Source organism: Erythranthe guttata, chromosome 12 (assembly GCF_056151865.1).
Source record: "Erythranthe guttata isolate IM_541 chromosome 12, IM_541, whole genome shotgun sequence".
Classification (NCBI taxonomy): Eukaryota; Viridiplantae; Streptophyta; class Magnoliopsida; order Lamiales; family Phrymaceae; genus Erythranthe; species Erythranthe guttata.
Genome location: NC_142544.1, coordinates 6758124 through 6785116, shown reverse-complemented (window position 1 = coordinate 6785116; position 26993 = coordinate 6758124). Strand labels below are relative to the sequence as shown.

Sequence of the window (26993 nt, the reverse complement as noted above, 5' to 3'; positions counted from 1 at the left end):
AAATCCGATGAATATCGAACTTTAAAAAAATACGTTATACATAATATATAATATTATATACCCATTCTTACCCATGTTCCGTACAACAACACAAGACAAACGATCAAATCACATAACTCACGAAAACACATTAAGCAAAAATCACGTACTTATGCAAAATGACTAAAATGCCCTTTTTACGAAAATCATGAAAAACACATTTTTCGTTTTATCGGCTCAGTGAAAGATTAATTTATGTATCTGAGCAATAAACCTGTTACGAGCCCATTTTCACTAAGTGGAATCAAACCACTACACACATCATCCTAGTTGGATACCGGCCCACTATATCCGAGGTGTTTATTACCCGATATTCCATTAATCTTTCAACTTAAAAACCTTTTTAATGCAACTTTTCGATATCATGCCTATGACCCACACATAAACATCACAAATATCAATCAAGTGCCACAAGATCACACAAATATCACAATTTACCACATAATTATAAATTGGGCAAAAATCCCCAAATTCACACATGTAAACACATAACCACACACGGCACACACCACATGCACAATCAGCACACACACACACACACACACACACACACACACACACACACACACACACACACACACACACACACACACACACACACACATATTCAGTACACACACATGCAGCCAACACATTAAACATCACTATTTGACATCACACCATACTTGAAACGCAAGTAACCCTTTTCCACATTTCATTTAATGAATTTATCACCACTTATAGGTAATAATCCATTTCAATGAATTCTCACATCCATTAAGCCACATCAAGCAGCAATTAGAAGTACAAAAATACTCAAAACTTCATCATTCATAACCACTAAATCAAACATCAATATTAAGGCACAAAACATCTATAAATGACATGCACATTATCCTAATTTCGAAATAATAGCAAACTAATTACAAAAATTCCCAAATTAAATACTAGGACTCCTAACTGACCCAAATTTCAGTTTCCGAAATTATTTTAAATTTTCACAAAGTCTCGAATTTTCTTGAAATCAAAAACTAGAAAATCCCATTTTTATTTTAAAAATCAAAAACTCAAATATAACCTTAATTACTTTGAAACCCTTGTAAAGAAAACTTTTCTCCACTTAATACTTGCTGGAAAAACAGATCCAAACTTTAGAAATGAGAGATTTTTCGGAAATTGCAGTTTTGACCCAAAAGTTTCAAGATTTACACATGCAACCACACTAAAAGTTCAAAATCCACTTTTTCATGAAAACCCCTAACAAATCTGAAATTTTACTTTATTAGCTGCAGAAAATGAAGTTGAAAAGTCACTTTATCCAGAAATTTCTAAATTTACATGTTTTACCCCAAAAATCCATAGATCTACACATGCAAGAGCACTAGAGGTTAAAAATCACTTTTCTTTACAAAACTTCTTTAAATCCGAAATTTTTGTTGAAGAATTGCTGGAAAATAGTTTTGAAGACACATTTAGGACTGACTTCCCAAAAATTGCAGATTCGGCCCAAAACTTTTGAAGATCTACACATGCAACCCCATAAAAGTTAAAAATCATTTTTTTTTTCTTGAAAACCCCTTTTTGAAATCTGAAATTTTTAATGCTTTTGGCCAATAAAAGTTGTATCTACCCACTACCAACATAGATGATGCATGCAAGAACAAGAAATTACCAAGAAACACTTATTCTCCATTTTTCTTCAAAAATCCCCAAATTTTCGAAATCACTCCCAATCTTTTAGAAATTGTTGAAAACCATTTTAATACTATTGATGCCATTTAATTGCAGCAAGAAATCAGAATTTCTTACCTTAAAGTCGAAGAAAGAAAATAACCGAAGGAAGAGAGGCTTTCAAGCACCGAAGTCCAACCAAGCTAGCTTGATTGTGAATGAAATGGTGTGAGCTTCAAGGAGAGATGAGTTGTGATCTCCCGAAAGGAGGCAAGTGGTTTTGATAGTGTTCTTGGAGTAATCTATAGCAAGTGTTAAATAAGGAACTTTCATCTTATTTTGGGAATTTCTTTTAAAAATAGGAGGTGAGGTGGAGAGAGTAGAGGCCGATGGTGGTGGTGTTTTGCTTCGGTGGGGAAGGGAGAGGAAGACAAGTAATTTGACTAGGTGTTGAAAGAAGAAAGAGGAAGAGTGGCTCTTCATCTTTCTAAGTAGGGTGGAGTGTAGGATTAGTGAAAATGATTAGCATTTGCCAAGTGTAAATGCATGCCCAATTAATCATAATTTATTTACTTAAATTAAATCCAACTTGCATGACAACACAAACACACATTTCGGACATACACACACATATAGCTATATCATATATTCATAAATATACTATAACATATAATGCAAGCATTGGCCTATATGCATATGCGTGCATGTATGTACGTATATTTGTACATATATATATATATATATATATATTTGTACATATATATATATATATATATATATATATATATATATATATATATATATATATATATATATATATATATATATATATATATATATATATATATATATATATATATATATATATATATATAAGTGTAATTCACTTAATTCACCAAATTTCGAACATAAAGAAAATAATTTACCAAATAAATAGGATATGCAATTAAGCACCTAAGTCATGTAATTCACGAAATTCCGAAAATTCGACTCATATAAATTACACCTATACTAGCACACGTAATCATTCACGTAAGTCACATAATTAAATTCACGTAATGCAATATAATTAATATCATGCAATATTATTTCCTAAGGATTCTCGAGTTAGAAATATTAGTCTCGGGTTTTAGGGTTTTCGGGCTTTGGAAAGGTGGGGTGTTACATGGAATGCTGCTCACTTATATAAATAGTTACAACTACCCTTATTTTCCACTTATAAAAGTGATATTACCCATAAAAGTGTGTTTCACCAAAACATGTTTTCTATACATATAAATATATTTATTTATTTTTGTTTCTTTTTTTTTTTCTTTTTGGTTTTTTTAACATTTTTTTAATTTTTTTTACTTATAACCAAACACTTCATATTCCTACTCCAATAAATTATTTTAGTTCCCAAACTCCAAAGTTTATTAAAACTCAAAAAACGCAGGGAAAAAAACGAGAATTTTTTTCCCAGATTCTAATCATCTCTGCTTCTCTTCATCATCTTCTTCCTCTTCCTCTTCCCCTCTTTCTCTTGCTCTTGCTCTTCCTCTTCCTCTTCCTCTTCCTCTTCCTCTTCCTCTTCCTCTTCCTCTTCATCTTCCTCCAATTTCCTCTGTCGCGAACATTGACGTACACAGTGACGATGCTTTTTTGCTACATAACATATACGTTATATAACAATCGACGAAACTTTTTCAGTACTCTAGGAATACGTTTGTGCAGAATATTAAGAATTTTTTAATATATAAATGATTAGTAGCTATTACAAAGCTCTAAAACATGTTTAAAAACATCAATAAACTAAATATATACGGATTTATATGGTTAAATAAATATATAGAAATTATATATATATATATATATATATATATATATATATATATATATATATATATATATATATATATATATATATATATATATATATATATATATATATATATATATATTGATAATAATTGTATTAGAGTTACAAAGAATCGTATGAGTAGAGCACTGTAAATGTCTACTGTACGTTCACAAATCGAGTGGATTGGGGTCTAAATTGATCAAATAATACCATTTTAGACTTCCATGTTTCATAATGTCCGAAAATATATATATTGGGTTCATCGAATATAAAACACTGTGCGATCATTGACGCACACAACGATGATACTTTTTGGTACATAACATATACGCTATATAGTAATCGACGATACTTTTTCGGTACTCTAGGCATGCGTTTGTGTAGATAATCAATACATTATGCACAAACGTATGCCTAGAGTACCGAAAAAGTTTCGTCGATTGTTATATAACGTATATGTTATGCATCGAAAAAGTATCGTTGTTGTGTGCGTCAATATTCGCGATGGAGGGAATTGGACAGAGTGAATTGGAGGAAGAGGAAGAGGATGAGGAAGAGGAAGAGCAAGGGAAAGAGAAAGAGAAAGAAGAAGAGGAAGAATAATACAATGAAGAGAAGCAGAGATGATGAGAATTTGGGAAAAAATATTTATTCGTTTTTTGCTTGCGTTTTTTAAATTTTATTTTGTTGGATAAACTTTGGAGTTGTTTGGGAACTAAAATAATTGATTGAAGTAGGAGTATAGAGTTTTTGATTATAATTATAGTAATATATAGAAGAAAAAAAGAATACAAAATCAATTATCGAAGGGCAATTATGTAAATTCAAGTGGCTAGGGAGTGAAGTGCAAGTGAAAGTTAAAAGTAGAGAGTGCAGACAAAGAAAAAACGTATATGCACTGAACAGAAAACATTTTTGGGTAATAGGGATTTATGATCAAAAACCCCCTTAATTCTAAGGACCAAATTGCAATTTCAAATTTTCCTTAAAAACCCTATTGCTCTTTCTTCTTCCCACCACGGCAGCACCACCTCATTCACTACCACCGCTCTTCATTATCTTAAGAAGCCATCATCTTCAGGCAGAACACCCACCACCTAGAGCTTGCTCTCACAAGTTTCAAGTTCCTCACAACACTAATTTCTTTAACCACCACCATAACCATCATCCCGTTGGCTCAAAATTAACATTTTCCGTTAGTAGTTTTTGCAGCTCAATGATGTAGCCCCGCCTTCTCCAGTGATTGATGTTGGCCCCTCCCCAATATTGACATCTGCGGTGAAGACGACGATCAGTCACACATCGTAGACGCATAAATCCCTCCAATTTATTTGGCCACCTAAAATCCTATGTAAGGGTGGAGGAAAGATTGTTTGAATTTATTGTTGGCTGGTTGTAGGTGGCTAGTTATCTGGATTTGGGACGGGTTCTTCGTGGTGGTGTTGCAGTTGCGGTGTGGTGGTGGGTGGTTACAGGCAGCCAAGCAGGTGCAGTAGAGCATAAGGCGGATGCAGAGTGGTGTAACGGTGGAGGTTGGTGGGGATGTGTCACGGGAAGAACATGACTTATATTGAATTTTGTTTCATTAAATTGAATGGACAAAATGCACTTTGCCCAAGTGAACAGACGAAAATGCCCTTCAAGTGAATGGAGAAATAAAAATACCGGTGAGAAAAATGCTGGAAAGTGTCAATTGGGTAGCATCAAATTTTACAGGGGGAGAGTCTCATTTTATAATTTGTGAAAGAGAGACTGGAAAAATTGAAAATTTCGAGGGGGCGAAGTGAATTTTGTCCTAATATATATTCAAGTGCAGATGCTTAGCTGTCATTTTGCATCCATGCTAACTCCAAATAGGTAACCTAACTGCCGTCACTCGATTAAACATATCAATAGTCACCTGATTCAGATAAGCTTCGGGTAACCAAATTTGAATTGGTAAAAAAATGTTGGGCTAAATACCTAACACGCAAGTGCACGTATCGTAAACTAGTAAAAGTGGACTTGCGAGAGTCGGATGTCGATTCCACAGGGAATACTCAAATTATCTATTCCTAAGTACCAAATTCTAACAACTATAATTTTTATTCAGCATACGCAAGTTTTTAAAATTAAATCAATTAAACAATAAAACTAATTAAGAACGCAAATAATCACGAGAAAATATCAATATAAAAACGGATCTAGGATTTCATCTTCCCCCTATGCAAAAATTGCTTACCCAAAACCTTTCAATTATGAAATATATGATTCCTGATTATTAACCCGAAGATACTAATTTACTCATAACCCGCTGTCGCGTGTATTATGAGTCTATTATTCATAAACGGTTCTCTATATGTCTATGCAAACCAATTATGAATAAAGCATTAACTAACAAGTCTCGTAAATGGCTACCTAAGGTGATATATGTATGTCTACGACACCACATGTAATTGATGCACTCATCCGGTGAAAACTACTCGAAGGTTCTTCTACTTACCGTCTAATTATCAAAATAGCTCTGTCGAGTCAATCCCAATAATCACAGATAAAGCACATAAATTGATCAGGTTCATGCACTAACAATCATAACAAGTAGAAGAAATAATCATAAAATCATAATTGCATAATCTCAAGAAAACGCGTTCACCATCCCCTCATAGGGTTCCAACAAAATCCTAGATTAAAAACTTAGCTACTCGTGTTCTCTATGAAAAACATCATAAAAATATAAAAAGAAATAGATTAAGAAAAGATAGATGAAAGAAGAATTGTGATGAAGATTTGTCAATTCTTCGTCTTCGTTTCTTCGTTCTCTCGCTCCTCTTGCTCTAAGATTGTGTTCAAAAGTCCTCCAATTCGTGCTTGGTTTGGGATTAAATAGATGTCCCAACTTGGTAGAAGAATTTAGGTTTCCTTGTGTGATAAAAAGTCCAAAATTATCTCTAGCGTGTTTTGGCGCGGCCGCGCGAAAATCAGTGTAATTCTCACACGGCCGCGCGAGAATTGCCGAAACCTTCTGCCCTCATTCTGCAGTTGGCGCGGCCGCGCCAAAAATAGGCTAATATTTGGCACGGCCGCGCGGGCCAATTTTCAGCATATTTTTGTTTTCTTCCGATTTTTCCCGTTTTTTGACCTTTTTTTGGCTCGTTTCATCCTTGGAATTCCCAAATCGTCAAGTTGTACCTAAAATACAATAAACCACTCATTAAGCACCATTAAATCAATAAAAGTATACAAAAATTCTCGTAAGAAAGTATACATTGAGTGTAAAATATACACTCAACACACCCCCAAACTTGAACTTTTGCTTGTCCTCAAGCAAAAACTAGCAACTTTCAAAGCAACACGTTCAACAAATGCCTCTCATCACATAGATTAATGGTCAACTTTCATATTTTCAGAACTTGCAATTATCATGACAATTCTAAAAAAATTACAAGCTCGTAATTCAAAGATACGTATTCAGTCACCCTTGCCAAAAACCACAAACCGTGCTATCGCTTCAAGTATCCCATACTTGCAAATTAACAATGGATAAAATTTATACTTACATAATTCAACTCCAAAGACTCACCAAATTTCTTTACTCGGCTAGTATCAAATAATTGAGCTATTGGGATCATTGGGACTTTTTGGCTTTCAAATGTTGGGCTTTGATGGTTCGAGGTAGGAGATATGGGTATATGTGGCAAAATTGGGCAGTAGCTTCCAGATTTTTCACATGGACATGTGAAATTTAGCCTTGTTTTGGGGCGGCCGTATAAGCTCCAGAGTTGCAATTTCTTGACCTGAAAATAAAAAATATGCCTAATTTGTTAGCTTGCATGCTTATAAAATAAATAAATAAAATAAAACAAGAAAAATAAATAATAAAAAAAAACAAAAATCTCGGGTTGCCTCCCGAGAAGCGCTAAGTTTACAGTCTTCAGCCAGACTTTGTTCCTGCTCTTCAATTCCTTAGCTTTTGAACCCATCTCCTTCATTTTGGAGAAATTCTTGAATAAATGGGTTGATCCGATTCTTATTTCAACTGGTGCACTTAGGAATGCCCTTGAATTTATTCTTCTTGATGTCATGAGGCTTGCCAGCATCGTCTTTAAAACCCCAACTCTTTTGACTATCTATCGGAAGAGTTGAAATTGAGTTCATAAAATAAACTTGCTCCTTCCGACTCCCGTTTCCGCCATCATCTCCTGCACTCAAAGATTCTTTCCCATGGTCCAAGATCAAAACATCAAAATTTTCATGATTTGTAAAATCCATATGATCAATAGCAAAACAATCATTATTATCACATGGATTTTTATTGGCACTAAAAACGTTAAATTTGATCGTTTGATCATGCACCGTCATTGTAAGATCACCACTAGCACAATCAATTAGAGTTTTCGACGTGGCTAAAAACGGTCTCCCTAAAATAAGAGATATCTCCCTATCTTCATCTATATCAAGTATAACGAAATCAACAGGGACGATAAACTTGTTCACTTTTACTAGCACATTCTCTAAAATACCTTTTGGGTAAACTAAAGACCTATCGGCTAATTGAAGAGTTATAGCCATTGGTTCAATCTCACCTAACCCAAGATTTTTATAAGTGGAATAAGGCATAACATTAATGCTAGCGCCTAAATCAATGAGCGATCTAAATTTTTTACCTCATATAGTACAAGGAATACTGAACTTACCTGGATCGCCGAGTTTTTGTGGAAGGGGTCGTGTAAGAATTGCACTGCATTGTTCCGTGAGTTGGATCATCTCATTCCCTTGCAATTTATTCCTCTTTGTCACGAGATCCTTGAGGAATTTCACCCACTTTGGCATCTTTTGAAGGGCTTCGATGAAAGGGATATTTATGTGAATTTCCTTCAACTTGTCCAAAAATCCTTGGTATTCGGCGTCAAGCTTTGTTGACAAACGTTTGAGGATATGGAATTGGAGGGGCTCTTGAAATCACTGTTGACGGTGGTTGTTCTTGAGTTGTTTCTTTTTCACCAATCACTCTTGGCTTCTCGATTACTGTTAAGTATATATTTTTATACTTTATTGTACCTTTTTATTTGAGCTTTTGTGTGATTTAACGATAATTGGTGCTTAAAAAGTTGATTTATTGTATTTTAGGTATAAATTGAAGAATTGGAAAAGTTTGGGGTCAAAACTGCAAATTTGGAGAAAATATGGGCCAAAAGTGAAATAATCAAAAATATGCTGAAATTGGCTGAAAAAAGGCCCGCACGGCCGTGCCAAAATTAGCCTATTTTTGGCACGGCCGTGCCAAATGCTGAATTTGGGCAGAAGGTTTGGCGATTCTCGCGCGGCCGTGCGAGAATTGCACTGATTTTCGCGCGGCCGTGCCAAATCACGCTGGAGACAATTTTGGACTTTTAAACACACAAGGAAACCTAGAATCATCTACCAAGTTGGGACATCTATTTAAGCCCAAACCAAGCACGAATCAAAGGACTTTTTGACACAACTTTGGAGCGAGAGGAGCGAGAGAACGAATAATCGAAGACGGAGAATTGACAACTCTTCATCATAATTCTTCTTTCACCTATCTTTTCTTAATCTATGATTTTTATTACTTTTATTATGTTTTTCGTTATGCGTAGCTAAGTTTTTAATCTAGGATTTTGTTGGAACCCTATGTAGGGATTGCGAACCCTTTTTCTTGAGATTATGCAATTATGATTTTATGATTATTTCTTCTACTTGTTATGATTGTTAGTGCATGAACTTGATCAATTTATGTGCTTTATCTGTGATTATTGGGATTGACTCGACAGAGCTATTTTGATAATTAGACGGTAAGTAGAAGAGCCTTCGAGTAGTTTTCACCGGATGAGTGTGTCAATTGCATGTGGTGTCGTAGACATACAGATATCACCTTAGGTAGCCATTTACGAGACTTGTTAGTTAATGCTTTATTTATAATTGGTTTGCATAGACATATAGTGAATCGTTTATGAATAATAGACTCATAATACACGCGACAGCGGGTTATGAGTAAATTTGTGTCTCGGGTTAATAATCATAAATCATATATTTCATAATTGAGGGGTTTTGGGTGAGCAATTCTTGCATAGGGGGAAGATAAAATCCTAGGTTCGTTTTTATCGATATCTTCTCGTGTTTATTTGCTTTCATAATTAGTTTAATTGTTTTATTGATTTATTTAACAACTTTGCGTAGGCTGAATAAAAATCATAATTGTTAGAATTTGGTACTTTGGATTAGATAATTTACGTATTCCCTGTGGGATCGACATCCGACTCTCACGAGTCCACTTTTACTACTTGTTTGCGATACGTGCACTTGCGTGTGGGTATTTAGCACCCAACAAGTTTTTGGCGCCGTTGCCGGGGAATACGGCTAAAATATCTATTTATTCTAATATCAAATTTAAGCAATTTTTCTTACTTCAGCCGTTTTATTTATTTTATTCAATTATTTTATTTGCTTATTTTATTTTTATTATTTTTGTTTTAGGTACTTTTTAGGCGAATGGAAGAAGAGAATAATCGTAGGGGAGATGACCAAGGGCACCTACCGAATGCGGCAAGAAATATCGTCAACGAGCAAGAGCAACAACAACTCATTAATCCACCACCTCGTCAACGAGCATTACATGAGTACACCGTTCTGACACTCAATGGGTTCCAATCGAGCATCCAGCACCCCCCCATTGAAGCCAATAATTTCGAAATTAGAGCGGGACTCCTTACTATGCTCCAAAACAATGGGTTGTTCAGCGGATTAGCTCATGAAGATCCGCATCTCCACTTGGTCAACTTTCTCGAAACGTGTGATTCGCACAAGATGAACGGAGTATCCCCTGAAGCACTGTAACTCCGCCTTTTCAAGCACTCTTTGCAAGGAGCAGCCCGAGAATGGTTACAAACTCGTGCACCGCACTCCATCTCATCTTGGCCCCAGCTAGCACAACTCTTCATGAATACGTACAACTCCCCAACTAAAACTGAGAGAATCCGGAGAGAAATACAAAACTTCTTACAAGAAGCCGTTGAAGCGTTGTTCGAGACGTGGGAGCGATTCAAACAATTAATTCGGAGATGCCCTAATCATGGTCTTCAAGAGTGGCGGCAACTTCAAATATTTTATGACGGGTTGCAAGATAATTCGAGAACGGTGCTCGATTCAGCAGCTGGCGGTATGTTCATGAGCTTAACCTATGACGAAGCATACGAACTTTTGGAGCGAATCGCTAGGAATAAATACATGCAAGCATCGGACCGGTCGAATAGCGGAGCAGTCAAGACGGGAGGAATTTTGGAGTTAGACGGAGTCACTGCAATCACGGCCCAATTGGAGAAGCTATCGAAGCTAGTAGCGGCTTTGCAGACTCAGCAAGTCCATGCAATCCAAGCTCCCAACCAGTGCTTAGAAGAAACGGAGTCTCTAAATTATGTGCATGACACTAATCGACAACAGAGGAACCCGTACTCCAACACCTATAATCCGGGATGGAAAGATCACCCCAACTTTGGATGGGGAGGAAATCAGCAAGGACAAAGGCAAGCACCACCTCAAGCTCCACCCCAAGGAGTTGACCTCGCTGACATCTTAGCAAAATTCATGACGGCGACTCAAGCATCCATTCGGAACCTAGAGACACAAATGGGGCAACTTGCAACCCAACTAAACGCGAGGCCATCGGGAGCACTGCCGTCGAATACGGAAGATCCTCGAAAGAGCAACATCGAGCAGTGCAATGCAGTAAGTTTGAGAAATGGGAGGCAGTTAGAGGAAGGTCCTAAAAAGTCCGTTGCACCACCGCCTATTGTAGAGGAGCCCAAGGAAAAAAGTGAGGTCGGGCCAAGCAACACAAAGATTACAGCAAGTGAACCTACTCCCAAGGTACCTTTCCCGCAACGTTTTCAAAACTCCAAGCTTGATATGCAATTTCAGTTATTTTTGGATTATCTTAAAAAATTGCATGTTAATATTCCTTTTGTTGAGGCACTTAAGCATATGCCGAATTGGGTTAAGTTTATAAAGGAGATTGTATCGAAGAAGATGAGGCTTCCGGAGTGTGCAGCAATCATAGACCTCAATGAGCAAAGTAGTGCTATCCTTGCAAATAAAATTCCACCGAAGCTTAGAGATCCGGGCAGTTGTACCATTCCATGCACAATAGGTACTAGGTATTTTGGGCGGGCGTTGTGTGATCAAGGGGCGAGCGTAAATTTAATGCCTTTATCAATTTATGAGAAATTGAATTTAGGAGAAATTAAGCCTACTTCCGTGACCTTGCAGCTAGCCGATAGATCTTTTACTCACCCTTTAGGTATAGTTGAAGATGTATTGGTCAAGGTAGATAAGTTCATACTCCCGGCCGATTTTCTAGTACTAGACATAGAGGAAGATGAAAATATTCCCCTTATCTTAGGACAACCCTTCTTAGCAACCGCTAGGTCAATTATTGATGTAGGAAAGAGAGAGCTAAGAATGAGTGTGGGGGAAGAAACAGTGATCTTCAAGGTGTACCGGGTGGATGAAAAGCCTATTACGGCTAATGGATGTTATCTTCTTGATGAGGTAAGTGATTCTAAACTTTTTCCTGTTAAATTACATGATTTAAATTTTTTTTTGGATACTAATGTGCATGTAGGAGAACAAAAGAAAAAGGTTGAGTTGGTTACAACACCTACTCAAAACACCGTGATAAAAGACGATGTTGGCAAGCCTCATGACATCAAGAAGAATAAATTCAAGGGCAATCCTAAACGAACCAGTCGAAAGAAGAATCGGATCAACCCATTTATTCAAGACTTTCTCCAAAAGGAAGTAAGGAGATGGGTTCAAAAGCTAAGGAATTGAAGAGCAGGAACAAAGTCTGGCTGAAGACTATAAACTTAGCGCTTCTCGGAAGGCAACCCGAGATTTTCGTTTTTTTTTATTTATTTTTCTTGTTTTATTTTGTTTATTTATTTTATAAGCATGCAAACTAACAAATTAAACATGTTTTTAATTTTTAGGACCAAAAATCGCAAATTTGCAGCTCTTACGGCCGTGCGAACCTCAACTGAAGCATAATAAAGGCGAGGGTGGAAGAGCAGCCCGGGCATGGCCAAAACGACTTATTCAGGTGTATTCTATCCTTAAACTTCGTGCTAATTACATTGAGGGCAATGTAAATTTTAAGTTTGGGGGTGGATAATTACTTGCTTTTATGTGCCTTAATTTTTTAGTTTGCATGCCTTAGGATTTTTTTTTATTTTAGTTGTTTTAGTTTTTTATTGCTTTCGGAAAAAAAAAAAAAAGTTTGAGATAAATGCTTCGATGAATCATGATGATGAAAGATGGTTGATGTTTAATGATGAAATTACTTGCTTTATCTTGATTGTGATTGAATTTTGGTGAGCTTTTGATTCAAAGTGTCGTAGGAAGGAGTCATTGTTAGGAATCACGAATTATGCCTTGCTTTGGTTGAAAGTTTTGTGTTTTAAAACGTGGTATAAATTTATGCTATATCATATGCTATTCGGTTTTAGAATTTGCCTTAGGAATTTACAAAGTGAAATATTAAATTGTTGAGCAATTTGGGAAGTGATTTGGGCCATCTTTGAACCGTTTGAGCCTTTCAAGCCTACCTTTAAATTTTTATCATTCGAACCTTGATTGAGCCTTGGAGAAACGGTGTTCTTTCTTTTAGCCAATGTGTATAAGGTAGAATAAATGGAGATTCTTGAAAAATTACCCTTTGGAGTTCGGTTGGAAAATTTTATAAGGTCCTTCTTCTTCCTACACCAAAAAAAAAAAAAAAAAAAAAAAAGAAAAAAAAAAGAAGAAAAAAAAAGAAGAGAAGAAAAAAGAGAAAGAAGAAGAAGAGACTAGAAGGGAGATGAAAGGACTAGTTGTTGAATTTTTGTTTGAAAGCTCGATCCATTGTCTTAAGAGCAAAAGTGGAGACTTTTGAACTCTTAAGAATCGAGTTTATTAAAAGTCCTTGGAGGTGAATTCATGGCTACAAACGCTTATCTTTCAAAATTTGGCGTAATCACCTCAATTCAAGAAACATAGCCACATATACCCATATCTCCTACCTCGAACCAAAAAGCCCAACATTTGAAAGCCAAAAAGTCCCAATGATCCCAATAGCTCAATTATTTGATACTAGCCGAGTAAATAAATTTGGTGAGTATTTGGAGTTGAATATTAATATGTAAGTATAAATTTTCTCAATTTTTAATGTACAAATATGGGATACTTGAAGCGATAGCATGGTTTGTGGTTTTTAGCAATGGTGAGTGAATACGTATCTTTGAATTACAAGCTTGTAAATTTTTGAGAATTGTCATGATAATTGCAAGTTCTGAAAAAAAAAAAAAGTTGACCATTAATCTATGTGATGAGAGGCATTTGTTGAGAGTGTTGCTTTGAAAGTTGCTAGTTTTTGCTTGAGGACAAACAAAAGATCAAGTTTGGGGGTGTGTTAAGTATATATTTTTATACTTTATTGTACCTTTTTATTTGAGCTTTTGTGTGATTTAACGATAATTGGTGCTTAAAAAGTTGATTTATTGTATTTTAGGTATAAATTGAAGAATTGGAAACGTTTGGGGTCAAAACTGCAAATTTGGAGAAAATATGGGCCAAAAGTGAAATAATCAAAAATATGCTGAAATTGGCTGAAAAAAGGCCCGCACGGCCGTGCCAAAATTAGCCTATTTTTGGCACGGCCGTGCCAAATGCTGAATTTGGGCAGAAGGTTTGGCGATTCTCGCGCGGCCGTGCGAGAATTGCACTGATTTTCGCGCGGCCGTGCCAAATCACGCTGGAGACAATTTTGGACTTTTAAACACACAAGGAAACCTAGAATCATCGACCAAGTTGGGACATCTATTTAAGCCCAAACCAAGCACGAATCAAAGGACTTTTTGACACAACTTTGGAGCGAGAGGAGCGAGAGAACGAAGAATCGAAGACGGAGAATTGACAACTCTTCATCATAATTCTTCTTTCACCTATCTTTTCTTAATCTATGATTTTTATTACTTTTATTATGTTTTTCGTTATGCGTAGCTAAGTTTTTAATCTAGGATTTTGTTGGAACCCTATGTAGGGATTGCGAACCCTTTTTCTTGAGATTATGCAATTATGATTTTATGATTATTTCTTCTACTTGTTATGATTGTTAGTGCATGAACTTGATCAATTTATGTGCTTTATCTGTGATTATTGGGATTGACTCGACAGAGCTATTTTGATAATTAGACGGTAAGTAGAAGAGCCTTCGAGTAGTTTTCACCGGATGAGTGTGTCAATTGCATGTGGTGTCGTAGACATACAGATATCACCTTAGGTAGCCATTTACGAGACTTGTTAGTTAATGCTTTATTTATAATTGGTTTGCATAGATATATAGTGAATCGTTTATGAATAATAGACTCATAATACACGCGACAGCGGGTTATGAGTAAATTTGTGTCTCGGGTTAATAATCATAAATCATATATTTCATAATTGAGGGGTTTTGGGTGAGCAATTCTTGCATAGGGGGAAGATAAAATCCTAGGTCCGTTTTTATGGATATCTTCTCGTGTTTATTTGCTTTCATAATTAGTTTAATTGTTTTATTGATTTATTTAACAACTTTGCGTAGGCTGAATAAAAATCATAATTGTTAGAATTTGGTACTTTGGATTAGATAATTTACGTATTCCCTGTGGGATCGACATCCGACTCTCACGAGTCCACTTTTACTACTTGTTTGCGATACGTGCACTTGCGTGTGGGTATTTAGCACCCAACAATTACCGTGCTTCTTTTTTCTTTTTATGGGGCTTTATCCAATTGTCTCCCATTCCTTAAACTTACAGCGTTGCACTGCTCGATGTTGCTCTTTCGAGGATCTTCCGTATTTGACGGCAGTGCTCCCGGTGGCCTCGCGTTTAGTTGGGTTGCAAATTTTCCCATCTGTGTCTCTAAATTTTGGATGGAGGCTTGAGTGGATGTCATAAATTGAGCTAAGATATTTGCGAGATCTCCACCTTGGGGTGGGCTTGAGGAGGATTTTGGAATCTGGGAGATGGTCATGAATAACTAGGAGGTTGACCTTGAGGTTGTGCTTGCCTTTGTCCTTGCTTATTTCCTCCCCATCCAAAGTTAGGGTGATCTTGTTGGGAATCGGACACTTGTACGCAACGAAAAACAAAAAATTTATGCGATTTAAACAAATTTAAAACACATAAACACATGCCCGATAATTGAAAACAATTAATTGCGTACCTTTGCGCTTCCAGCGAAATTTAAAACAACATACATGCTTAATTACTTAATCGAAATTAAATCAATTAGCATGCTCGCGTTTAAATCAAATAACATGCTCGTAGTAAATAAACAATCTCACGTAATCACAACAAATCATGCAATTATTTTACATAAACGAACATGCATATAATAATTTAAACGTAACCGAATCTAACGACGATGGATTCGAAAGTTTACCTCTTGAAGCGTGAGGTAGACGCTAAGCAAAGCTAGAATGCCACGGAAACCAATCCGTGCAATCCGGGGCAGCAACGGCGAAACGGCAGCAGCGGTTAGGCGAGCTACGGCGGCGCGTGTGGCTCACGCGCTGTCTTCGGGCGGCGCGTGGGATTGCGTGCGGCGTCGGCTCGTGTGCTGCTCCTAGATTCTTCGATCTTCGATCATCCTCCTCTCGGATTTCACCTTGTACACTTTGATCTACTAAAACGTGGCACTAGACACGCAATAGTTAGAATAAACGGAAAGAATAAAAGGAAAAAGATCTACCACGATTAACCGGCCAAGGGGAGGCCGATTCCGGCGAACGAACGGCCACCGAAAGGCGGTGTTGGCCGCGGGGAAGGAGAACGGCCGAGAGAGGGAGCGGCTAGGGTTTTTGTTTCGTGTGTTCTATTTGTGCAAGACCTATAAATCAAGTATTTATAGTGTCTTGCATAAAACCCTAACGGGCTTAAGTTGGATCGGGCCCAACAGCTTAAGTTCGTTAGTTCTTTTACTCGCTCGTCTCTCTCAATTCGATGATCGGAAAATTGTTATAATTACATTTTCGGAATCATTATAATGTCCTCGTCATTACGAGTGCCAATTCTCAATATCCAACTTTCTAAAAGTGGAAATCCTAATTCAGTGCACTTTCTAAATTTGGAAACTTCCCGATTTAGAAAGTCCACTAAGATGTTCGCCTATTCATTTCCTTTTCTTATTCTCATTCATAATTCCAAATTACGAATGTTGGACCCAATCATATTGACTTCCAATCATGCAAAGATAAACCATTTTTACCTTTGACCGTTTATTCAAAGATCTCATGTGCATGAGCAGTGTGACCCTCGATGGTTTAGGTGTAAGCTAGCCGTGGGCCCACAACCCTTTGTGGTAAAAACTCGTCCCTTAGAGTTACGATTAAGATGAAGCTCGTTTCACCTTAATCACCCAACGAATCAAGATTGGAGTCTAGCAACTACGCGTCATGATTCCCTAGATACAAATAATGTGCCTGCAAGAACCTTCAGATATAGTTAGCGTATAGTACGATCCCTTCGATTCATATGTCCCGATTGAACTAGAGGCATTGGTTCATCGAGACCTCTTTATCTGTTCAATGACGGTGCGATCGTTCTAAGTGTTGTAACCATTACGTGCCTGACTTAGAGAATCGAATTCTCTAATCTTCACTTAGTCAGCTCTGGGCAGAGACTTAGAGAGATTACAAACTATAAGAACACACAGAACATCCAAGATTATTCTAGCGATCGAATCCCCGACTACAATGCTCATACCTCCCACTAGATTTCAGACTGCACGAACACTGGCCCTTGTGGTGGTCCTCGGTGGAACTCAGGGACAGGTCACGATACAGCTGGTCCTCTAGTGAAGTCACGGTGATGTCTAGGTCATAAGGACTAATGGTGTACAACTAAACCATAGATATCTCTACTCGATTATAGGGAACCACTTAGAGATTTCTAGGGTGAGGGAGTTAAGTGAACTCGTATGTAGCACCCCCCTTCTAATCGGGCGATAAATCGAACCGGTTTATCAAAATATTTATTAACCTAGCGGAAGCAAAGGATCTCTTTGTAATTTTTATAACTTTGAAATGGGACCAAAATGCAATTATTAAAAATTTGCATTTTTCGAAAACTTTCTTAGGTTACTTTAGCCGAAATAAGTTTCGAGGGGAGGTTTTTAGTTCGAGTGCTACAGTATCACTATCGGTTTTCGGTTCGAGAAGAAATCAGAGTTTGGAAAGGTTATTTTGGTGAATAGTTCGGTAATTGCTAGTGGAGGCATGAAAATAGCAAAATTAAGAAACAGACTATATTATAATATGAGTTAAGTACGATTCATACCGGTGATGATTTTAAAAGGTACGAAAATATAAAAAGTTAGGCTTAATATTACATCACCAAAAGAAAATAACCAAAAGACTTTAGCATCGTTCATAGGTCCTCGTACAACTTCCAAAAAAACCCGGGCAAGACCTCGATCCATCCCGGTTGAGTATTACTAGCACTACTACCGGCAATTAAAAGACATCTATATGAGCTATAAAGCTCAGTAAGAAATCCGATGAAAGATTAATTTCTGTACCTGGATAATAAACCTGTTACGAGCCCGTTTTCACTAAGTGGAATCAAACCACAACACATCATCCTAGTTGGATACCGGCCCTCTATCCGAGTTGTTTATTACCCGATATTCCATTAATCTTTCAATTTGAAAACCATTTAATGCAACTTTTCGAAATCATGCTTATGACCAACACATAAACATCACAAATATCAATCTAGTGCTACAAAATCACACAAATATCACAATTTACCACATATTTATAGCTTTGGGCAAAATTCCCCAAATTCACACATATAAACACACAACCACACACGGCACACACCACATGCACATTCAACACACACACATGCAGTCACACATATTCAGCACACACACATGCAGTCACACATTAAACATCACCATTTAATATTAAACCATGCTTGTAAAGCAAGCACCCCTTTTTCACCTTTCATTTAATGAACTTATTACCACTTGTAGGAAATAACCCATTTCAATAAATTCTAACCGCAATTAATCCACATCCAGGCAGCAATAAAAGTACAAAATCTCAAATCTCATCACTCATAGTCATTAAATCAAAGACATAAAAATAAAAGCACAAAACATAATAAATGACATGCAAATTGTCCTAATTTCGAAATAATAGTAAACTAATTCCAAAAATTCCCACATTAAATCCTAGAACTTATAACTGATCCAAATTTCAGATTCTGAAATTGTTTTAAATTTTCATAAAGTTTCGAATTTTCTTGAAATTAAAAACTAGAAAAACCCCTTTTTTATTTTAAAAATTCAAAACTCTAATACAACCTCAATTATTTTAAAACCTTTGTAAGTAAAACTTTTCTCATTTAATACTTGCTGGAAAACAGATTCCCAAGTTTAACAATGACGGATTTTTTGGAAATTACAGTTTTGACCCCAAAGTTTCATGATTGACACATGCAACCACACTAAAAGTTCAAAATCAGAAATTTTACTTTAATAAATGCAGAAAACAAAGTTAGAAAGTTACTTTATGCAGAAATTTCAGAAATTACATATTTTACCCCAAAATCTCTAGATCTACACATGCAACACCACTAGAAGTTCAAAAATCACTTTTTCTTACAAAATTTCTTTAAATCCGAAATTTTTGTTCAATAAATGCTGGAAAACAGTTTTGAAAACACATTTAGGACTGACTTCTCAAAAATTACAGATTTGACCCAAAAATCTTTCGATTTACACATGCAACCCCATAAAAGTTCAAAAATCCATTTTTCTTGAAACCCCTTTTTGGAATCCGAAAATTTTATTGCTTTTGGCCAATAAAAGTTGTATCTACCCACTAACAACATAGATGATGCATGCAAGAACAATAAATCAACATTAAACACTTCTTTTCCATTTTTCCCCAAAAAGCCCTAATTTTTTCGAAATCACTCCAAATATTTTAGAAAATTTTGAAAACCATTTTAATACTATTCATGCCATTTAATTGCAGCAAGAAATAGGAATTTCTTACCTTAAAATCGAAGAGAAGAAAACAACCGAAGGAAGAGAGGCTTTCAAGCACCAAAATCTAACCAAGCTACTTTGATTGTGAATGAAATGGTGTGAGCTCCAAGGAGGGATGAGTTATTATCTCCCGTAGGAGGCAACTAGTTTTGATGGTGTTTTTGGTGTAGTCTATTGTTAAGTGTATATTTTTACACTTTATCGTACCTTTTTATTTGAGCTTTTGGTGTGTTTTAACGATAATTGGTGCTTAAAAAGTTAATTTATTGTATTTTAGGTACAAATTGAAGAATTGGAAAAGTATGGGGTCGAAACTGCAATTTTGGAGAAAATATGGGCCAAAAGTAAAAAAATCAAAATTTTGAAGATTTAAAGATCGGACGGCCGTCCGAGTTTTAGTTCAAATTGTGGGACGGCCGTCCGAGACCTTGAGGCAGCGCAGTAAAGGGATTTTAATTGCACAAGGAAACTGCCTTCTTCGCCAAGTTTTTCACTCTATATAAGACCAAGCCAAGCACACAATTGGGGATCTCTTTACGCAATTTCAAGAGCAACAAAGCAATAACGAATACGAAGAATTCGAAGACTCCAAGCATAGACTTACCGTTTATGATTAATTTTATTTGCGTTTTTCCTTTAATCATGAGTAACTAAGTCTTTAGTTTCTAGGATTTTATTTTGAACCCTATGTGGGATTTATGAACCCTTTTTTGTGATTTTATGAGAGTTTTAATTCCGGATTATTTCTTCTACTTGTTTTATTAAGTGCATGAACTTGATCAACTTATGTGCTTTTATGTTATTGTTAATCGCATGAATCGGAAGATCGGGTTAACAATTAGAACAATGGTAGAAGATCCTTTGTGGTATTAACATAGGAATATAGTTAATCTCTTAGGTAGCCATTATTGAGATTTGTGCTTAATGTTGTGTGTTCTAGAATTAATTGCATAGGAATAGAGTAATTGAATCTAGAATATTAGAATCCTAATACAAGCGGAAGCGGGTTATGATTATTTTAGCATCTCAGGTTAATAATTCGGGTTAATTACTTGCATACTTGAAGGAATTGGGGGAATAATAATCACATAGGGGGAAGAATAAAATCCTAGGCTTGCGTATCTTGATTAAATCTTCGTTTTAATTTGCTTTCTTGTTTTTTTTGCCTTTTAATTTAGTTTAATTTAGTTAATTCTCTCTAAAGTCGACTGTGTAGGGTGGGCCTGATAGTAATTGCTAGAATTTAGAGTCTAGGATTAAGTAATTAAATATTCCTTGTGGGTTCGATATCCGGACTTAATTGTCCACTATATTACTTGTACGATACGTGCACTTGCGTGTAGGTATTACAACCAATAAGTTTTTGGCGTCGTTGCCGGGGATTATTTTAATTATTTATTTTATTCTAGCTCTAGATTTGAACAATTTTCAAAGATTCAACCATTTAGTTTAATTTATTTTTTTAGGTATTGTGTATGCGCATGAGACTCGATCTTGCTAGAGAACCGTTTGATCCCGAAATCGAACGTACTTTTCGAGCCGCTAGGAGACGTCAACGTGCAAACAATATAATGGCAGACGAAGAAAACAGAGACGCAGAGGGTCATTTACTCGATGCGAATGGAATTCGCATTCAAGACCCACCCCCTCAACTTCCGTTACAGCCAGCAGTTAGGCCATGGGCACTTCAAGATTACATAATCCCAACTCTCGACGGATTCCGCCCGAGCATCCAATATCCACCTATTGAGGCGCACAATTTTGAGATCAAGCAAGGCCTCTTGACGATGCTCCGAAATAACGGGCTATTTAGTGGATTGGCGGGTGAAGATCCCCATCTTTACATTGTCAATTTTCTAGATACCTGTAATTCCCACCGTCAAAATGGCGTTTCCCAAGAGGCGCTTCAATTAATTCTCTTCAAGAACTCCTAACAAGGCAGAGCTCGCCAGTGGTTGATGTCCCAAGCTCCCCCCTCTATCTCGTCCTGGCATCAACTTCTCAGCCTTTTCATCAAAGTTTACAGCTCACCCGAGAAGGACGAGAGAATCCGACGAGAAATTCATAATTTCATCCAAGAGAAAGGTGAGCAATTATACGAGGCATGGGAGAGATTTAAAACTCTTTTGCGGCAGTGTCCAACACATGGAGTCGAACAATGGCGGCAAATCCACATCTTCTACCAAGGGATTAACAAGAATGCACGAACTGTCTTAGATGCATCAACCGGGGGAAATTTTATGAGTCAATTGATACCGGATGCATTTATCATGTTGGATCAAATTGCACAAAATCGGTTTGCCAAGTCAAGCGAAATGACGGTTAGTGAAGCCAAGAAGGTTCCCGGAGTGTTGGAGTTAGATGCAGTTACGGCCCTTCAAGCTCAAGTGACCCAAATTGCTCAACAAAATCAACTCCTTCTACAGCACATCAAAGCAAGTCCACCACAACAAGTCCAAGCAATTGATTCTCCATCTTGTGAAATTTGCGGTGGAAATCACTACACGCTCCAATGCCAACAAGATGTGGAATCGCTCAACTACGTCAATAACGCGCCTCGCCAATTCCAAAATCAAGGGTGGAGATCACAAGGGCAATATGGAGGAAATCAACAAGGCCAAGGATATCAAAGACCTCAAGGTCAATTCCAAAATCAAGCCCCTCCTCAACAAAGCTATCAAGGCAACAATCCACCGGCCCAAAAATTAAGCACGGAGGAGATATTGGCCCAATTCATGACTGCTACCTAAGCCTCGCTGCGAAATTTGGAGAATCAATTTGCTCAATTCGTTGTGAATGAAGAGAACCGTCCGGCGGGAGCATTGCCATCGAATACGGAAGATCCTCGAAAGCAGAAGTTCGAGACGAGCCAAACTATCGATTTCAAGATCGAGAAAAAAGAAGAAATTCATGTCACGCCGCAAGTCATTGTAGCCGAATGGGTGGAACCAATCCCATATCCACAAATATTGCTAACGAAAAAGATCGAGGTCGAGACGTGCCAAGCAGTCACCTTGAAGAACGGTAAGCAATTGGAGGAAGCCCGACGAAAAGAGAAGAGAAATGCGGTAATCGAGAAGCCGAAAGTGAATGAGGAAAAAGAATCAACTCATGAAGAGACACCATCAATGGTGCCTTCACAAGTACCTCCAATTCCTTATCCTCAAAAGTTTATAAAGAAGAAGCTCGATGCCGAATATCAAAGATTTTCGGACAAGTTGAACGAAATTCGCATGAATATTCCATTCATTGAAGCACTTCAAAAGATGCCAAAGTGGGTGAAGTTCCTCAAGGACCTCGTGAAGAAAAGTAAGAAATTGCAAGGGAATGAGATGTTAGTGCAATTCTTACTCGGCCCCTTCCACAAAAACTCGGCGATCCAGGTAAGTTTACTATTCCTTGTACTATAGGAGGTAAAAGTTTTAGATCCCTCATTGATTTAGGTGCTAGCATTAATCTTATGCCTTATTCCACTTTTAAAAATCTTGGGTTAGGAGAAATTGAACCGACGGCGATAACTCTTCAGTTAGTCGATAGATCTTTAGTTTACCCAAAAGGTATTTTAGGGAATGTGCTAGTGAAAGTCAATAAATTTATCTTCCCTGTTGATTTCGTTATACTTGATATAGATGAGGATAGGGAGATACCTCTAATCGTACGGAGGCCATTTTTAGCCACGTCGAAAACTCTTATTGATTGTGCTAGTGGTGATCTTACAATGACTGTGCATGATCAAACAATCAAATTCAATGTTTTTAGTGCTAATAAAAATCCATGTGATAATAATGATTGTTTTGCTATTGAGCTTATGGATTTTACAAATAATGAAAAGTTTGATGTTTTGATCTTGGACAATGGGAAAGCATCTTTGAGTGCAGGAGATGATGGCGGAAACGAGAATCAGAAGGAGCAAGTTTACTTCATGGACTCAATTTCAACTCCTCCGAGAGAAAGTCATACGAGTTTTGAGTCTTAACGGCGATGAGAGTGCAAGGAAGATGTTGCCACCCAAACACTCGAGCAAGTCACGAGAGAAGGATGAGTCAAGCTATTGTGGTCGTAAGGAGAAAGTCAAAAGGAAATTGCACAAAGGACAATTGGTGTTATTGTGCAAATTACGACTGTGGTTATTCCCAAGGAGGCGAAAATCAAAGTGGTCGGTACCATTTATTGTCCAAGAGATTCTTCCTCACGAAGTGGTCAAAATAAAGGAGCGAGATTCAAATCGTACGTTCAACGTGAAGGGGAGCCGGCTCAAACCGTATTGGGAAGCGCGTGAAGATTGCCAAGTGACTTCGGTCACTTTTGCTTGAAAATAAAGAAGCAACGTCCGGCTGAAGACTTTAAACTTAGCGCTTCTCAAGAGGCAAACCGAGCTTTATTGTTTTTCTTAGTTTTCTTTACTTTTTCGTTTCGTTTTTATTGTCATAGGCATGCATTCTAATTAGTTTATTTGAATTTTAATTTTCATGGTGGAAAACATGGTCAGGGGGTCGAGACGGCCGTCCGCAATTACAAGAAAAATCCCGGACGACCGTCTGGGAAACATAACGAAAAAATTGTCATCTCTGCCTATGGGACCGCCATCCGAAAAATAGGTGTAAATGTGGGATGGCCGTCCCACGACAAGTAAGGAGAAACAGTGTCGGACGGCCGTCCGACATTTAGCACAAACACCGGGACGGCCGTCCGAACCTAGTTGGGGCGTTTTAAATGTTTAAAAATCAGATTTTTTCCCCCATTATTTCCTAAACCCTCCTCGTTCCTTCTCTCGAAATCCCACACACAAGGAGGCTAGAGAATCAAACCAAATTCTCCAAAATCTACTCTTTCAAGGCACGCCCACAAGGTGTTCGACAATTTGCTCCAACCAAATTTTGAGTTCGATTGTTAACCAATTCTCACCGAATCTATTCCAACCTCTCTCCCAACTATGTCGTCCAACAAACGAGGCTGCATGCGCGAAGCATCATCTTCCAAGGGAAGGGAAAGAGAAAGAAAAGTGCCACCGCCCATACCCGAGTTTTCCGATGAGGACGAGCGTGAGAGAACGAGGGAGGAGCACCCTGTTCACATGGACTCCGACTAAATCAGGTGTTTTCTATCCTTAAACATTGTGCTAATTTCGTTGAGGGCAACGAAAATTTTAAGTTTGGGGGTGAAAAACATGTTTTTGTGCATATTTGTTTTAGTTTGCATGCATTAGGTTCTATTTGTTTTTATTGCTTTTATCGTTTTTTCTGGAATATAAAAAGAAAAAAGAAAAAGATTTTTTTTTTCTTGAGTCGAATGCATCGATGACTTATGATGATGAGAGATGATCAATGTTTGATGATGAGATTGCTTGTTTTGTGTGACAAAGATTAGATGTTTGTTTAGCTTTCGATTCTACGGAACTTAGAAGCGAATTATTGCTAGGAATCACACTTTGTGCATTGCTTTGGTTGAATGTTCTGCATTTTAAATTTGGAATTAATTTGTGCTAGATCATGCTATGTTCGGTTTTAAGACTCACCTTAGGAAATTTATGATACGAAGTATTGAGTAGTGAGTGATTTGGGATATGATTTGGGCCTTATTTGAACCGTTTGAGCCTATCAAGCCGACCTTTTTATCGAAATTATCCTTAGAACCTTGATTTGAGCCTCGGAGAAAAGGTGTTCTTTCTTTTAGCCAATGTGTAAGGTAGAATAGGTGGAGATTCTTGAAAAAATACCCCTTGGAGTTCGGTCCAAAATTTTTATAAGGTCCTTCTTCTTCTTCGAAAAAAAAAAGAAGAAAAAAAAAATCGAAAAGAAGACAAATATATATATGCTTCTACATAATATATATAAAAAAAAAAGACTAGAAGGGAGAAGTAATCACTAGTTGTTGAATTGTTTTGAAAGCTCGGTCCATTATCTTAAGAGCAAAAGTGGAGACTATTGAACTCTTAACAATCGAGTTTATTAAAGTCCTTAGAGGTGAGTTCATTGTTTTAAACGTCTATTTTTTAAATTTTGGCGTAATCACCTCAATTCAAGAAGAATAGCCACATATACCCATATTTCCTACCTCGAACCTAAGAGCCTAACAATTGAAAGCCACAAAGCCCCAATGATCCCAATACCTTAATATTCGATATTCGTAGAGTAGAATAATTTGGTGAGTATTTGGAGTCAAATATATGCATGTAAGTATAAATTCTTTCTATCTTTAATTTGCAAATATTGGATGCTTGAAGCAATTGTATGATTTGTGGTTTTTGGTAATCGTAAGTGACTAAGTGCTTTTGAATTTTGAGCTAGCGAATGACTAAGAATTGTCATTATAATTACAAGTTCTGAAAACGTGACGTTGATCATTGATCTATGTAAGGAGATGTAGTAGTTGAGTTATTTGCTTATTGGTAGATTTTGCTTGAGGACAAGCAAAAGTTCAAGTTTGGGGGTGTGTTAAGTGTATACGTTTACACTTTATCGTACATTTTTATTTGAGTTTTTGGTGCGTTTTAACGATAATTGGTGCTTAAAAGTTGATTTATTGTATTTTAGGTACAAATTGAAGAATTGGAAAAGTATGGGGTCAAAACTGCAATTTTGGAGAAAATATGGGCCAAAAGTAAAAAAATCAAAATCCTGAAGATTTAAAGCTCGGACGGCCGTCCGAGTTTTAGTTCAAATTATGGGATGGCCGTCCAAGACCCCGAGGCAGCGCAGTAAAGGGATTTTAATTGCACAAGGAAACTGCCTTCTTTCCCAAGTTTTTCACCCAATATAAGACCAAGTCAACCACACAATTGAGGATCTTTTTACGCAATTTCAAGAGCAACAAAGCAATAACGAAGACGAAGAATTCGAAGACTCCAAGCATAGACTTACCGTTTATGATTAATTTTATTTGCGTTTTTCCTTTAATCATGAGTAATTAAGTCTTTAGTTTCTAGGATTTTATTTTGAACCCTATGTGGGATTTATGAACCATTTTCTATGATTTAATGCAAGTTTTAATTCCTGATTATTTCTTCTACTTGTTTTATTAAGTGCATGAATATGATCAACTTAAGTGCTTTTATGTTATTGTTAATTGCATGAATCAGAAGATCGGGTTTAATAATTAAAACTGTGGTAGAAGAGCCTTTGTGGTATTAACATAGGAATATAGTTAATCTCTTAGGTAGCCATTATTGAGATTTGTGCTTAATGTTGTGTTCTAGAATTAATTGCATAGGAATATAGTAATTGAATCTAGAATATTAGAATCGTAATACACGCGGAAGCGGGTTATGATTATTTTAGCATCTCAGGTTAATACTTCGGGTTGATTACTTGCATACTTGAAGGAATTGGCGGAATAATAATCACATAGGGGGAAAAATAAAATCCTAGGCTTGCTTATCTTGATTAAATCT

The 26993-nt window shown here is 36.9% G+C and overlaps 1 non-coding gene across 1 annotated transcript; it reads right to left on the bottom strand.

Annotated features, from left to right (window-relative positions):
- Positions 1 to 10498: 10498 nt before the first annotated feature.
- LOC148766334 (small nucleolar RNA R71) lies at positions 10499 to 10605 on the bottom strand. The gene has a single exon (XR_016035157.1). It is a non-coding gene; the product is annotated as a small nucleolar RNA R71 (small nucleolar RNA).
- Between the last annotated feature and the right edge of the window lie 16388 nt (positions 10606 to 26993).